This window comes from Aphis gossypii, chromosome 2 (assembly GCF_020184175.1).
Source record: "Aphis gossypii isolate Hap1 chromosome 2, ASM2018417v2, whole genome shotgun sequence".
In the NCBI taxonomy this organism is placed as follows: Eukaryota; Metazoa; Arthropoda; class Insecta; order Hemiptera; family Aphididae; genus Aphis; species Aphis gossypii.
In genome coordinates, this window is record NC_065531.1 from 17727952 (window position 1) to 17746645 (window position 18694).

Here is an 18694-nt window from a genome sequence, read left to right on the forward strand (position 1 = left end):
ACACGTTTATATTATAATATATAATCGTATACGAAAAAAAAAATAATGATCTAATAATATAGTATACTCAGTGACGTTACTTCGGAACGTACAATTATTATTGCTGTGCAGTGTGCATATAATATTATATACGTATCCGCCTGACCACCTGGTAATAATATAGGTACAACGTTTTTATTTCTTTATTAAACTTTTAACATAGAATAATAATATTATTACAGCGAAAAAATGCTATTCTGTAATATTACTGTGACAACATGACATCGTCGTGTTCAAATATCATACGATAACCACGACGGCCGAGAAACATATTATATAATACGTAGTATATAGTTATTTCCGCAAAAACTTCGAATCTTATATGTATCAAAAAAAAAAAAAAGTTTAAAAACAAATTATTTTAACTTGTACGCAATTCATTATGTATCAGGTAATATTTACTACTATACATTAATAGATAACAAGTAGATAATAATGTAGCGATAATTATCAATAATGTCAATATATATATAAGCTATATAGTTTACTTTTTAAGTGATATTTTGAAAGCAATAACTCATTTGTAGGTACTTTATCGATATTAATCATAATATTCATAATATTATCATTAAATTTTAAAATGTATTGTAATTTTAAAGAAATAATATTTTTTTCCAATAACTTCCATTGCATTGCTATAAAATAAAACTATACAGTTACTACTATAAAAATCAATGTTAATTGTACAGTTAAATCATTTCTTTATAGTTTAAGTTAATACTTTACTGTGATATAGTTTATTTTTTTCTTTCTAAATTCAATTATTATTAATTAATAAAATAGTAAATTTATGTTGATAATATTATGATATGCATTTATATAATCAACAGAAAGTATTTTTTATTGTTGTTTTTTAGACATACCATTATTACGTCGTGTTTGTGATTTTTATGGTTTTTGTATAGTATGTGTTGTCAGAAGTGCCTTATTATAGGTAGTTGTTAAAAAAATATTTTTGTTAAGACAGAAATCAATCCATTTTCGTTTTTGGAGTGATAATAATACTTTTATGCGTGATAATAAACGTTTTAAAATGTATATTTCTTCACCTTCTCTTCTTTTCACTACTATTGGTAATATATTGTTGATATATTATTCACAGTTTACACGATTCCTGGTGCAATTAACGTTTATAATTACGTATACAGTGCATTATTATTGACAAATAAACATAGTCAATTATTTCCGGACAAGTGTTTCACTTGTTCTATTTGATCGCCGATACTATACGATGGTACGATGACGATTGCCCAGGAATTCCGGTTTTATAACCCTTCAAGGTTTAACTGGATATATCTAGTTATAAATATATTTATGTATTTGTACTATTTTTTTCGTATAATTTTTTGTATGAGTGATGTTTGCTTTATTGGTAATATAATATAAGTCTAGGCTGTATAATATAATATAAATAATAATTACATTTATGTGTATTGTGTACAGCACTATAACAGCACCCCAAAATGTGTATATTGCTATTATATTATATGTTTATTATTATTATTCTGTTTTTTATTATTATATTTTTTTATAGAGAAATCATCTCTGAGGTGATTTGACATTTAACAATTAAGGTTTTTTTGTTTTGAAAAAATAACACATAAAAATAATAATAATATCGAACGAACGGCTATGCACACTTCACAGGACTCCCTACTGATATCACGGCCGACATGAAAAATGTAATCGCCTAAATGCACATGAATAATGACGAAATACACCTGATCTGATAACGTATTATTAAAGCTGGTTTTCCGGGTGTACATTGAAGCGGCTATATTTTATATATTTCCACTGATAATACGTGCCTGATAGTTTTATTAGTCGAATGATACGACTCGGGGGTCGTGACAGTAGTCCGCGCTGTAAACACACAATAAAAATATTATAATATTCTATAGGTACGTATAGGTCATATAGGCGTACATTGCCAGCGCACGAACAACAAAAAAATAACAATAATTTATTAAAACGATTTTTTCCCTCACCTCAGAGATATCTCTGTCTTATTTATGTACAAGTATAATTATCACTAAAATTCCTCACTATTTTATAATGTGTACATAATGTTTACGCGGCTCTGGCTGACGACAAAACTATATACACAAATCCGATCGGAATAATAATATAATAGGATAGAACACGTGTAAAATATACTAAGTACCTACTAGTGTGTAAATATGTTTTTAGCGGCGGTATGTCGTTATGGGTACAGTTTCCCGTGATTTTAAGATATACACTTATCAGATTATCAGTTCTTTACAGATGACTATACAGATGATCGATGATATCGGTATTGGATATAAATTAAAAAGTCTTATATAATATGCCAGTAGTATGGATTTTTGGTTTTTAAGTTCACTTTTACAATGAGATGAACACAATTTAAACTGACATTGTCCACTTATACGTCCAACGATTGTCGTATACGCATTTTACGAAAAAATGTTTTTTTTTCGATATAAACCACAAAATAATTTACTGAATTTAAAATTATTAAGAATATTATGTCATCTAAATCCTTTTTAACAGTTTCAAGTTACATTACAATAAAAATTAAATAACATTTATTATTTATGTCATCGTCCATTCACTCAACATTAATTTGTATTATTAATGATTTTTTTTAGGCTCTATAAACATTCAGAGTTTGTAGGTGTATGAACACAATTATTTTCGGGTGTAATATATGTTTGAATCGAACAGATAATTTGAACAATCCGATCAAAAAGAACGTTCGTTATTCTCTTTAACCATACTATGGTATAAATATGGTATAAGTATTAATTTCAAAAATAATTTTGAACGCTCCGTGTGAGCAATATAAACACAACACTGTATAGTATTACTTATATCGTGCGGTGTGTTGTTCAGTATTAAAAATGTACCCTTTAATATAACATTCGCTATTGAAAGGATATAATATATATATATATAGACGCATATAATAACATGCGCGTACGCTGTGTAAACTAAAATATTACATGGGAGACACCAGACGCAATTTTTGCAATCTCAAGTGTCAAATATAGTTGAATTTAAGAGCATGAAAAGTAATGAGCAATTTAATAATTTAGATATCCAGACCAATCACAGGCCATAAAACATTTCTGAACCGATGTCTTTGCTATCTTTGCTATATACAATGAATCGACAACTTTTAACGGAATATAATATATCAAACTTGTTTGTTCTTAAATATATAACGTCAATATATTATGTTATATTCATATGAAAAACTTAATTTTCAAAAGTAAGAAAAATAATACCTACATATTTTGTAGTTGTAGTTTGCTAGGTGGAATAAGTACGAAATAGATTTTTCAAAAGGAAAGTTAGTGTATTACTAAAGATATATTGATACCCAAAATTAGTAAATCTTGTATTTTTTCAATCGAATACCTTATATGTATATGTTGAGTTTAGTGTAAGAACAAATTTTATTAACGACATAATAATACACACATATTATGCATATATAATATTTTATATTCATTTTAGTTTATAAAAAACGATTTTCAATACTATCAAATAATTGTGTAATTTAAAATTAATACTGTAAAACATAATATTATGTTTTGATTCCCTTTTCAATAGTTCAAATACCTACTCATTTACCATTGATAACTGAAGTATACCACCAGAAAATAATATACATAAGAAAAAATATTATAATAATAATGTAATATATTATAATATTATAGTAACCATTTATTCGCATATGTATAAAAATACTTACACGCAGAGATTTCTATAAACTCTTCCGGATGATGTTTACTTACGTACACTAATATAAGAACGATTTACGCATTTTTTGTAGATTATCAGTTCATCGTGACATATATATTACTCATATTAGCAAAATACAAGTTTTCCCATGATGATTTTTTCCGTTTTTTTTAAGAAATATTACTAACAATCTTAAATGTAAATCACTTGTTTCGATGTTGGTACTTTTTTTTATCAACATTAGGTAACCAAGACTGTGCGTATATTACATTATTATGTATTTGAATTTTGTTTAATACTACCGTGCGCATTTCCGTTCCCACAGAGGTCAAATCTTATGAATGGTTCATATTGTAAAAAAACAAAAACCCATGCTTACTAGTTGTTATCTATCTTTCTATTATACATAATCTTTAATAAGTGGCTTTGGCTATTAGATAAATCACATCACGTGGTTGCGATTTTCTTCGTACCGACGAACTGTTTACTTTACATATGTTCGTTTGGTCAACTGCATAGTTAGTAATGAATAAATACATACACACACACACACACACACACAGACATATAATATATAAAAACGATGCAATAATAATGCTGGAATGAGTCATTTTGCGCATAGTAATATCATTACACGTACCTATTTGTATGTAGGTATATTTTTGAATGGATCACGAACGATGCAGATACAAGTCGTTGATAACGTCACCGAACATATCAAAAACGGTGTTTGCAAAAAAAAAAAAAACAAAATAAATATCTACCGGCAAACTAAACCGTTCCCATTAATGATATATGTATATAATTTATTTTTTTATTTTATTTTTTATTACCAGCCGACATTTGTTCAATGGAAATTTTGCCCCGACACTGTTAATGCAACCATCTCACGTACTGCGGTGACAGATTTTTATGTATTTATATGTAGTGTAATATATATGTATACGAAATAAGTATAAAAATATAATATATATTATATGCACACACAAATATATACCCACTCTTCCTTGTTGGTTTTTTGTTCTATGAGTTTTGTCATGTCAGATATATTTATATTTTATTGCCTCAGACGAATAAACAAATTATTCTTTTATTATTAAAAAAGAAAAAAGAAATAAGAAACGTGAGCTCATGAAGCAATAAATATCAGAACAGGCGTATATCGGCAGATCTTCTTTTTTCACTCACAAGGATTATAATATTATTTAATAATCAAAAACCCGCACGTCCTTATCGCTTTGTAACATCTCGATAATATTTTGGAAACGAGCTGAAGTTTTTTTTCTCTCCTTCTCTCAATTTGTTTTTTATCGTTTATTTCTACAATGGACAGATGTTGATCATAAACGACCCTGTTCAATAAATCGTCTTGACAATAATATTCGATTTACGAAATATTCATCGGGAGAATGTTAAAAAACACGTTATTGAAATATTAAAAAAAAAAAAAAATGAATTGAAATTATGTAAAATAATAAATAGATATAATTCTGAATGTTTATAATGTTTATTATTATTATTATTTTTTTATGGACTATCGGGTGATTATTTCGAAATGCACTATTCAAAACGTCATATTCTGAAGAGTACCTATTTAACTCGTTTTCAAAAATATTCTTCAGCTGTTTTATATATTATTTTATAATTGATTATTATATTTTTATTTTCCCTTCTTTTTAAAGAGTATCAAATTACAAATCTATAATTTAAATTGTAAATTTTTTGAAATAATCATATTATTATTATGAAAAGGTTTATATTATATTATTTATAATATTATAATACTTGTTATTATGGTTTATTTCATATCGAGCTTGAAGTTTATTGATTATTGTAATTTTAGTCTCTCTGTTCTAAGGAACTAAATTTTAAATACGTATACTATTACATAATATAGTATATTGTATATATAATACCCATCCATCAGCTTAATATTATATTATGTTAATGTTAAATACACTTCAATGTTATCAGCAAATTATTCTCTTTGAAATTTAAAAATCAAAATAATTAATTGTTATATTTTTAAAACCAATATCTGCAGATCTTATAAAAAAAAAGAGAGGGACATTAGATATATTGCATATTTATATTTATATTTAAAAACCTTAGAGCAATTATTGGCCTCTTGATTCGTTGACGATATATTCGTTTCACATATGGCTCTATTCATAGTAAATGATCTAAGGCAAAAATATATTTTTAATTTCACCTATAATGTTGTTATATTTATTTATTTTTTTTTAAAAAAACAAATATTTACCAAGAAAAACGTATTTATAGCTTAGTACAAACTCGTATTTTAATTCAATATGTAATTTAATATAAAACTATTTTTTTGTTAGAAAATCTTAAAAACCTTTCCCTATTTTTAGTGTCGGTATAATAATATATCATAAACATTTTTTGATTAGGTAAATATTAAAATCCATACATTAGATTCAATTTTATAACAATAGTTATTTTAAAGGAGTGCAGACATTGAATTAAAATCCTAGCTTAAAATTGATATAACTACGTTGACTACATATGTATTATGAGTATGAAATGTTTTGCTAAGATATATATTATTATAAAATGACAAGTTCTTTCAATTATTTAAGTTATACGTGTATGCAAATACTTAAAACAATATTATGGTATGTATAAAAAAAAAACAATTAACGTTAATAAAATGTCGCTATAGGGTATCTATAATGTATTATGATATCATATATGTGTAGCACAATACGAAATGTATAATAGTTTTTTTTTTTTAATGTAGCGAATGAGCTGTTCAGCGGGTTGTTCGATCTGTCGGTCTGTCGGTGTACGTATAAGATAGAAAAAATAAAATAAAACGAAGAGGCGAAAATTGGAAATTACAAATTCCATTTGATTACACCCGAGGCGGCTCCAGTATGCAGTATGCACGAGAGGAGCGGTTTCAATCAAAAATAAAAAAAAAAACTTTTCGACGGCTAATTTCCAATTCTGATGTCGATTATTATTACTATTTTTTTTTTATGATTATTATTATTATTATTTTTTAATCATTTCAATTTTTCCCCACCGTCGTCTAGAATTAAACTCCAATCACACTACCACTACGACGACGACGATGACGACGGCAGTGGTGATGGTGGGCGGGTGAGAAGGCGACAGGACAGTGTCTCTCGCGCGCACACTAATCGGCCGCGGGTGGAACATTTTTCGCCATCAAAAACTCGTTAAAGAACGACAGATTCGATTTTAATGGCCAAGGTAATAATAATATCTTCGGCGATATTATAATAACGATAACAATAACGATATTAAACGTTACCCCCCCCGGGTGATTAATACGGTTTACATTTTTTTTCCTTTCTTTTTTTCCTTTCCGTCTCCGGCTGGAACAGCTCCCATTACGTGTATAATATATACGTGTGCATCTCCCCGCGTCCGTATCCGTCTACTATCGCGAGTCGTCGAGATTAAAAACTGGGAATACAATTTTTTTCCCCTACCCGCCACGCGTCGCGAACCGAGTTTGCGGGTGAACTTAACGACACGCGCACTCGAGTTCGATCCAATTCCGTCGTAAAATGACTCGTGATAATAATAATAATACGATTACGACACGTCGTGGGCGGGGTAGGCAGGTACCTATGTTCGAAGCGATATATCATCGATATGTACCTAATAACGCGTGTTGCCCGTGTTGCGGTTTTCGACGGTGCTGTTAGCGCGCGCGAGCGACAAAAACTCCATCGCTCGCGCGGATTAAACGAGCGACGATTTTTCACGACCGGAAGGAACGAAAAAAAAAATGAGAAAAAGAAAAGGAGAAGAAGAAGGAGAGAAAATAATAAGGAAAAAAAGGGGACTCGGTTATTACTTTTTTGTTGTTTCGGTTTGCGTTGTTTTTTTTTTTTTTTTATTCTTATTTAAAACGCCTTCGAAACTGCACACACGACGGGGCGCGATACAATATATAATATAAAGACATCGAACGCGATTTCGCGCGAGCACGCTCGCCCGCGCCCACGACGCATTATCGTGCGCGCGGCAAATGACTGGCAATAAACGGAAACGACGCGACGACTTTCCCGCAACTGATTTGGCGAATCGTTTTTTTTTCTTTTCGTTCCGTATGCGCGCGATGTCATATATGTATATTATATATGTATATATGCGGTTCGGTCGATTATTATTATTATTATTATTATAATATTTGAGCGACGTTTGCGACGTGTACACATTATAATATATAAAACTTATATGTGTGTATATTATACTTTTTCATATTGAAATTTCAATGGCAGTCGATATCCTGACATTATATATTGTATATGTGTTTTGCAAGGGAGAGGGTCCTTGGGACATATATAATATAAATTGTGTCTAAGCCGGAGGAATAAACCGCATAATATTGTGTACGTATTGTGTACGTTCGCCCACCGTAATATTATAAATGTCTGTATTGCGTTTTCACGTGATTCGTCACGTTAACGATACATTTGGTTATTCCGGCATTCGACGATTTTGATTGTACGTTGTATGTGCTCAAGGTTAGATATATCTAATTATAATATAATATCAGTGTAGGTTGATAAACCGATTGCAATCGATAAAATAGTATCAACGTTAGTTTTCAATGAATTTTGACTGTTTTGACATTCGTGACATAATAATTATATTATACGCCTAAAGTACCGACACGTCGAAAATCCGATTAAAACGTATATTGTACCATAAAGTAATAAAGTGGAACCTTTTAAAAACATAAGAATACGTTAGTAATATTACGCGAACTATTGTTTGTGTAGACACGTAACGAATAAAAAGCCAACACATTGTATTGTAATTTTATTTAATTTCTACAATTTTTAAATATATTGTAATATGGCAACTATAATACTTAGTATATTTTTTTAAATTCAAAAATGTACATTTTACTTAATAATATCGAATGCCAGGTCAAGCAGGTGTTTAATAACATGCTATATTTATTGAAAAAAAGATATTTTATAAGTTATTTGGAATGTCCATCACTATTATATATAGTTATTTTACTATTAATTGAATTAATGAGGTAATATCATGTAAAATATGTGTAATAATAGATACGTTATAATTCAATATTTTTTGCTATTATATTATAATGTAGTAGTGTTATTGAATAAAATGCTTAATTGTAATTGAATCATGTTATGTTAAAGTAACAGTCTCATTTAAAACGTATTTGGATGGATTTTACAAGTACATGCATCTAATCAAATGTATTGTTTTAAATGTAAGTCGAACGCGTTAAAAATTCAAATACAATTTGTTTATCTACAAATTTATTTCTCTAATCAGCTGATGCAAAATTACATGAAATGTAGTTATAATATTTTTAAATATTTCGTATCATTATTGAAAAATCAACGAATGAAAACTAATATAAAAAATAAAAAAGTTTAAAATTATGATAAAAGCATTGTATTTTTTTTAAAGAAACTGTGGTTTTTATAGAATATTATAAATATATTTATGTATTGTACATTATTTTAAGATATTTATTCAACTTTATTATTTTTTATTTTTAAAGAAAAAACAATCATTTTGATTTTTCAAATTGTAATACAAAAATATTAATAATTATGCATTAATAAAATTATAAACATTTGTAATATAAAAAATAACTTAAACAATTTACACCTCATCGTGAACCGTTGCGTAATAACATTTAAATAATAATAAAATAGAATACACTAATAATAATAATAATAATAATAATATTGCTGTAGTATATTTTGTTAAATCAATGTACGATAGTTTGATTCCTGTTTAATTAACAAAACATAATTAAATGCTATTAATATTCCGTATTACCTATTTATAACCCAAAATTAATTGATTGCCATGTATGAATGATGTGGGATTATATTAGTTTTAGTTAATTCTGTAGTTACATAACGATGACGAATGTGCTAAAAGATTCATGTAGTCTGATTGCGTTTACCATGAAAATAACAAGCAGTACACGTTTTATACATTTTTTAAAAGCACATATTATTAGCGGTCAACTATAAATCGTAATTATTGTAAAATGTCTTTTTGCCAAAAAAAATATTAATAAATAACACTTTATTACAATTTCTAATTTAAAAAAATCACTGCAAATGTGAATTAAAATTTAAAAATACCTTTTACGCGATATCGTATATTATAATATTGAATTTTATTTTATTATGAACACGTATCATAAGTATACAACATGATGCATAACTAATATTATATTTTTGATGCTAATTATTTTACATGCTTTTTCCATAAAATATACAAACATAGGAAAAAAAATCAAAATTTCCAACCAAATACGACACAAAAACAGTCTAAACTATATAAAAAAAATGTTTTTGAAAAGTGCTTAATTAATATGTATGTTACATAGCATGACGTAAAAACATTATTAGAGATAGCGTTATAGGCTATTATTTTTTTTGAAAATTTCTATTGTTATGGTAACATGGTATTAAATTTAATACATAAATGACGATTTTTATATTTGATTTAATTATAATTCGAAGACGTTGATCGTTGATCGTAAACCAAACCTTAAACGAACACTAAATTAAGAGTGCCTCAGCCGCCAAAGCATGCACCTGGCACCTAGCAACCTGGTGATTGCCGGAGGCTTGACGTTCCTAAACGGATTAGCCATCGTCAAACATTCGACACGACGAATTAATTTTCTTACACATTGTGCTGTCGTGTATTATTCCTTATAATTATCGTTCATTTTTTATACACATCAACAATTATTATTATTATTGTAGCCGAGACGTGAGGCTACAAATAGTAATTATTTACTCTGTTTTGTTTCAGCGAGAGGGTAAAATAATATTTACCTCTACATCTCAACCCTCACGATCATCTTGTAACAGGGTTACAGTCATAGTATTAAATTATATTACGATAAATTATCTTTATTTTATTTGCGAATTTATATTGAACATTTAATTCACGATTTCACAATGATTAGTTTTGCCGGCGGTATAACGTCGGCCGAAAATACGATTCATTTATAATATTATTATTTGGTTCATAAAAATAACGTTGACGGTTATGCATAATTAATTGAAAAAATTAACTAATTTTAATATAATATTTTAGAGACGGATAAAAAACAAAACCAATTTAACTCTTTCTCTCTCAGCGTGTCAATGTGTGTCTTTATATTTAAACACAATGTCCTCACATAATATTTCTATATAAACACGACAGTTTTACTGATACGCTCATCTGCACGTCGTTTATATGTAACAGACGTCGAGCAACGGGCCAGCAGCAAGTTATAATGTTATTATGTCAAAGTCGAGGCCAAAGGTCTGAAAACCATATAATATAATATAACGCCGCGTTACTTTCAGGGTAATCCACACAATTTCAACGTTTTACCGGTCCAACCCTATAGTTATATTAGCCTATTTGTTGTATATTTTAAACTCGGGACGACTCCGACTTATAAAATAGTCTTTAAAAGATAAAAGTCTCGAAATCGTTAGTTCCCGAACCCCCAACAATAATACATAATAAATTACAATATATTACACGCGCGATCGCACGGGAGCGATACATGCGTAGAACATTATCGTATATGCACAATATATTATAATAGTGTTATTATTATTTAGAGGCAGCCAACGCGAAACACAAACAAAAATGTCACGGCGCGGCAATGATATTTTACGCGGGTACGCGGTCGAGGGCCCGAGACCACTGCGGTATCAAAAATAAATCGAGTTGTTTGCTCAGCGTCCGGTAAACGAGCTCAAAATACATACACCGCGACCGGGCGGTTTAATAATAATATTATTGTATCGTTTATCGTTTTTGTACTCATTCCGAGTACCTATATACATTACGTATATAATATATAATATTATGTTATTCTCGAACTCGAAATATTATTAATTATTATATTGTGTAAGTGTGTGTGGGCACAGTATTCGTGTTCAATTTATTATTTTTCACTCTTGTTCGAATCATATTATATTTCGGAAAACCACCTAGTTCCAACGTCTTGTCACCTTTTCAGCAGAGTTTAAAAAAAAAAGTCAAAATTCAAGCGATATCTATACATAATATCCGAGTGGCTAAGTATAACTGACGTTTATGGAATTGTTATCGTATTATTGCAGTGAAGATTGGCAAATCGATTTGGGGTGTAACATAAACTATACAAAACGTGTGTGCGTTTAAAGCTCTTCAGCAGTGTATATATATAAAATCCATCAGCTGCGGCGCGTCTCTGTTTCGTCGGCAATCTAAAACGGGGATACTGCTCGTAGAAGAAAATTTCTAGTTACGCCCATGGAGTTTGGACTGGATAACCGATTTTTACACTGCAAACTCGCGCACACATATTATACAATATGTACGAGCGGAAAATTTACAGCTATCCGACTAAAAGCTCGACCGTTTCCGGTACATGCACGACGAACGTACACTCCGAACACGGATACCCTCTTAAGAGTTAAACGCTCGCCCGCGCACTTGATATCCGACCACTTTGGTTTTTGTTACTCAGCGCGCAAAGACACACACACAATAATATATATATATATATAAATTATATATGTGCTGATATATAGGTTAGGACTTGGGAAATATATATATACCTATATAAAGAAAATATATGTGTTCGAGATTTTCGGGACCGGCCCACGCCGGATACGTATAATATATTGTATTATATACGTGTTCAATTCTGATGCTGGAGGAGGCGTCCCGCGAAAGTGTGAACGCCGCCCGTGCGCTGTTGATCGATTCGCCGGAGACATGCGTTGAGCCCCACGAAATCACATAAATCTCGGCGGTACCTCTCGCACAGTACTTATCCACACACACACACACACATACACAGATACTTATATAATATACTCTTTGTATTCCTGTAGTGTCGTTTTTTTCGGCTGCTCCTATTCCTTCCTCCCGTGCAATTACCACTGCAACTGACTCTTGTATACCGTGGTGTATTCCAGTTGATATACAGATGACGTATTATAGTCGTCCGGACTGTTCCGTGAACTTTGAGAATGGTCGTGACAGTTTTCTGCGTAAGCTAGTATTTGGTGTTTGTGAGTGGTGTGATTGTGCAACACCATGGGAAGGAAGACGTCGTCATTTCTTCGCTCCTTCAAAACTAACAGAAACACATATTGTTATTATATGTAGGTATATATTATAGGTAACTTCACGCTACGCCGGACGGTAGTGAAGAAAAAACCATCATCGGCCAAAAATTGTATATATACTCGAATAAAATAATATACGAGCAACAGAAAACGGACGTTTCCTCCCGAAGGAACGACTCACGTCCAAAGGTATTTACTTTTTATGCAAAATGTGTGTAAATGGTACCTTCAATTTTTTCAAACATTCTCGGAAAGTGTCTGGTTTTTTCTGGAAATTTATTACGATTGAATGTAATATAAAAATTATTTTCATTATTTTTGATTTATTTATAATTAATTTAGGTAATATACTAAAATGTCAATTTTAATTAACATTGATTTTAACCAGTTTAAATATAATATTTATATACGACATGGCAAAATAAATAAATAACAATGCTTCGTATAACTATCGAATCCATTATTCACATTAAAAAAAAAAAATGAATTAGGTAAGTGCTATAAATATATAGCTTCCGGTTACTAAAGTATTGAAGACGTACAAGGGTGTCCCGAGAGAGTTTTTTCCTACTCGGTTTCAGTTCTTGTAGTGACATTATAATATGCTATATTATAGTAAATATATTATTTTAATACGGCCTACTCGTTGGAACAACCAAAAAGGGTAAATATATCGATGTTAAATTGTTGAAAATAAACTTTAATTATATATATATATATTGTACAATAGTGTTTTCACCGATATTGGTGATTTTCCCGACTACCAAACGACAATAATTATAGTTCTGCCACCAAAAAAGATTGAAAAGCAATAACTATATCACACTAAGCATACAACGGTGGTGGTAGAAAACGTGAGATATTATTATAGTAAATACACGCCAAAACGTATCCGTATTGGTCGTAATTCACTTGGTGTAATATGATTATTTTTTGCAATCCGTCAGTTCGCGAAGACGTGTGTACAATTTCATCGTTGGAGTCGACTCGCTGTATACGCGCTCGTATAATATATAACAAGATATTTATAATATTTTCGCTTAAATCGTTTTCGGCGCGGTGCGTCATCGAATCGTACACATATTATACTTCGAGAGTGACAATAATTTAATATCATAATGTCATGTCACGTGTACGGTAATAATATTATTATGGTTTAAGAGCGCGACAACAAGGCGATAAATCCGTCGGTCGGCGGATTAGGCGAGAGAGAACGGCGCGCGAGTTAGAAACCATCGCCAGAAAACGTCTAAAAAAAAAAAAAAAACGTCGAAATCGAGTTAATCCTTCGAGCGTGTCGTCCGCGCGACGATTTTACTCGCGCATTAGGTTATTTCTGTGACCGCGTGAAACCGTCGACGATGTACCGGATCGCTATGGCTACGTTCGATACAAACGCGTTATTACTTATATTATCGTGTAATATTATAAAAAAGAAACAATATACACACTCGTCGGCGTTATCGGAATTAAATATTTATACTCGTTGTCGGCGTATGGTCCACGGAGGTGATGCCTACGTGGTCGCGGTATGATTAAAAATCGTTAAACGATCGAATATATTTAGTCAGGCATACCTTAGATACCTTAGATACCTATATTACGGAGACAGGCGTGCGTCGTACAACTGGCGAGTCTCGTCGAGCACGAAATTAAAAATCAAATATAGAACATAATGCGTCAGTGTGCGTATGATATCATCGTAACCCTCATCGCCCGGTCCGAGTTAGACGAAAAACAAATTATAAATAATGTGATGATGCATATATGCGCCTGTAACATATGCGATCCATTACTTTTTGGTAAAAATGAACAACCAAAATCACCGTTTCGTACGATTTCGTGAAACGTCCTCTCTGCGCGCGTCAAAAGCACTTTAATTACAAACGTTGACGTTTTCAAGAACTACTTCCCCTCCTCCGAACATCCACGTTGAAAAAAATCCATCCGAAACGTCAAATCTGTCTACCTGTTTTTCCGTGCACCTATATCGTCTGTCTATGAAGTATAACGGACTCGGGCGCTGGGCATCGCCGCAACGTTCAAATCGAATTACCGTTTTTTTACCCGTGACAACGGTCGCGGTTATATTTTATGAAAATATTTATGCCAAAGTCTTCTATGTCCGTCGGTAATAATTAACGTCCGTACGCTATGCATTCCCGCATAATATACAGCATACGAACTGTTATTTGGAGGAATCGAGAAACCGATACAATCCTAAATTCATATAATATACCTTATATTATGTTAATGCAATAGGTACTATCAAGAACACTAAAAATACATTTTTAGCATTAACGGTGTTCGTGTAACATAAGAATAGTCTAATTAAACTTAACAACTTACTAACGGACCTGACCGTATTCGAATATAACAAATAACATTTTTTTGCCCATTTTGTTATAAAAATGTATTATTTTTAAAAACATAATATTATTATTTTAATACGTTGAAAGTAATAATTAAAATATTAATAAAAAGTAACACTGTACTTTTCATACTGAGAATCTATTAAGGGCTTATTCCGAGCATATAATATTTATATTATTATTTTAAGTACCTACCCATACATATGGCTTTTCGTTTTATTAATATTTTTCTTTTCAATTAAATACGATTTATGATAAAGAAATTATAAGTTTTCAGAATACTTTAATATGAAAATAAATAAAGTGGAAATCTCATTAAAATCAAGTTTTTTGTTATTTTTAAAACGCTGCACATAAAAATCATAAAAAGTAGGTATACTCAGAACGCTATACCAGTTTTCGATTCTTGGTATATGAGAAAATTTTAAATTTGATTTTGATAATTTAAGTGTGCAATATAATACAATATACTCAATACTCATATTGAATAATTATACTTCAAAGTTCAAACAAAGTGTGAACATAGTCGGAGGGAAAATATCAACACCTCGTATTCAATAGAGAGTTTCCGACATTTTTTTTCAACTTTAATAATTTGCTTCTCTGATTTCTTCCACTTATGGTGTTACTATAGTACCTACTTGAATTGCGCACCACACACACCCTCGTTATAAAGTTATTTGTGCACAAAATAGTATATTATTAGTGTTTGAACGCGAATCTAACGAATCAAATTGATTATGACAAAGATTTGAGTGAAAAGTATACCTATTCTACTTATTATCGTAGTTTATAGGAGTCAGGAAGTGACTAAATTGTTTCTGCTAAATGATAGTGTAAAAAAATCTGATTTCTAAACCAATTTATTCGTTTCAGCGACAATTGTGTATTAAATATTATATTTGCAGCGGTACGATAATGTCTTCCACTACAACTTCTAGATTCTCCTATATTTGTCCAGTTACATTTGTTATTCGAACCGAAAACGCGTTAGCGGCCGCATGTGGTTGCAGAGCATCGCCTCTAGATGGCTCTGTGTGTATACGGTCAGTCATTATTATGAAACGAAATGCGTCGACTATAACAATATAATATTAAAAATTCGAAATGTCGATTAGTAAGTACCGAAATAGTGTTAGGTATAATATAAAATAACTAGCCACCATCCGCTAGCCGCCATAATAATATATATCAGTGCGCAATTATTATTAGAAACGTTGTTTTTTAAGAATTCTCTTTACTTGTATTTTTTTTCCTTTTTTTTATTCATTATTATTATTCAAGTACGACATTATGTTTGGTATTTATTTTTTCTCGATTGAATTTTGTCAATTGAAAAACAGCTGTGTCTTGGCTGAGAAAACCATTCAACCCTTCATAATCCCAGAAAAATACTTCTCCACAGTCTGCTCACTAGCTGCTCCCACGTCGATTGTGTCATTTCAGTATTCGGTCAACCATTAAAATCTCGAAACAGTCAAAATAGCGGCTGGTGATTTCAAGATCGGTAAAGATAGACCCCGTTGTATGAAAAAAAAAAATCGTTAAAGAAAATTCAAAGATAATAATGTAAACGATTGAATATAAAAAAAAAGAATGGAAAAATGATCTTACACAAAAGCGATTTACCACCGTAAATGCAATCCCACAAGTGTTAATGTACGACAAAAAAAAAAAAAATCGAAATAATAAAAGGTTAACAATTTGATAGATTTTGTTGAGCAAGCATTTTATTATCGTTATGGTTGTTGGGGGAGTTTTCATCTCCAGGATTTGTTTTGTATATATTTCAACCCTTCGAGTCTTTGAGTGACACGAATCAGTTACACAGTGATTCAGAATATTGCGTCGTTGTAACCGAATCAACCAGTTTGAGTAGGTATTTGCAGAATATTAATTTTGAAGAAACTGAAAGTCGTTTATTTGATTAGATCCACGCAACAAATATTTTTAAACGGACCAGTGAACGACTCAAAAATAATTATTTGTATTTAGAACACCAAATAGTTACTCGGTTTAATAAGTCTTCAAATTAAAATAACTATGGGTAGAGAAACGTTCGTTGAAAGCAAAGGTACTGTTATATTCGATTTTAATAAAAGTTTAAATCATTAGATGGTTTTAATTTGCTCTGTAATCTTAAAATAAAATATATATTTTTTACTCTCAATTTTTATTATGAAAATAGTAGGTATAATTTATATATATATATATATATAAATAATGTTTTTCAATAATTATAATTTAATGTTTAACTGAATTGGGTTAAGGGCGAAGACATTATATGAATTGTTTTTTTTTAATCATAATACACATGTCATTAATATTCACTGATGGAGTCAAACAAAACATAATGTGAAAAATTTGGCAGTTATTGTCTGATGATACATTTAAAACTTTTTGTGAATATTTTTATATTTAATTTTACATATAAGCAGCGTAAGTACGAGAAGAATTTTTAATTGTCTTTTGGCTGTTTGCCAGAATGTCAAATTTTCTATCGAATGGTGTTGGATCATCTAACTTAGATATATAACTTATTGATATTAATTAAGTACTATTATTTTCTAACTTTATTTCTAACATTTAGTAGATACTACAATGTTTCATGTTTAAAAATGTCTTCCATTAAATGAGATGTAATTAATAATAATAACAATGTACCATATTATACAATAATAAGTTGGCTGGTGGTTGCTATACCCTGTACGGTTTCATTTTTAATGAATGTGTTTCAAGTCACACTTGTTATTTTAAAATAATAAAATTCATATTGTATACAGATATAATTACATTTAATTTTTAAAATGCAATATGTGACATTTTTAATTATTTTATTTTCAGAAGTATTAAAAATTTAAATAGTAATCTACATCAAAAATCAATGCATCTCAATAAAATATTTTTTTTTTAGTTTATATTGACAAAGGTACCTACGCATTAAAGTTTACTATGGAAATTATTTTATTAAAAATAAAACGCTACAATCCACTTTTAATTTAAAAAAATTATGAGTGGTTGGTCAATTATTTACATTTTTAGTCTGTTTGATGTGTACATAAATAAATATTTTTTAAAAATCACCCAGTGATAACGTTTGCCAAACATTAATTAAAACAAAAATACAAATTTTATAAGTATTGCTTTTATTGGACTCAGAGTATATCGTATGCGAATAAGTAATTAATTATTCTATGCTTATAGTTCATAAATATTGTAAAATTAAATAAACCTAATATTGTTTAGCTTTAATATTTTGTTAAAATATCAAGTTTTAAATTTGACTAGTAATAGAGTGTTTTATAATTATAAGTTTTTTAAAGTTAATACTTCATATCTTATAAGTAGTGGTAGAGATAATTTACATTTTATTTCTAAATAAATGCGGTGAAAATCATATTTTTTATTAAT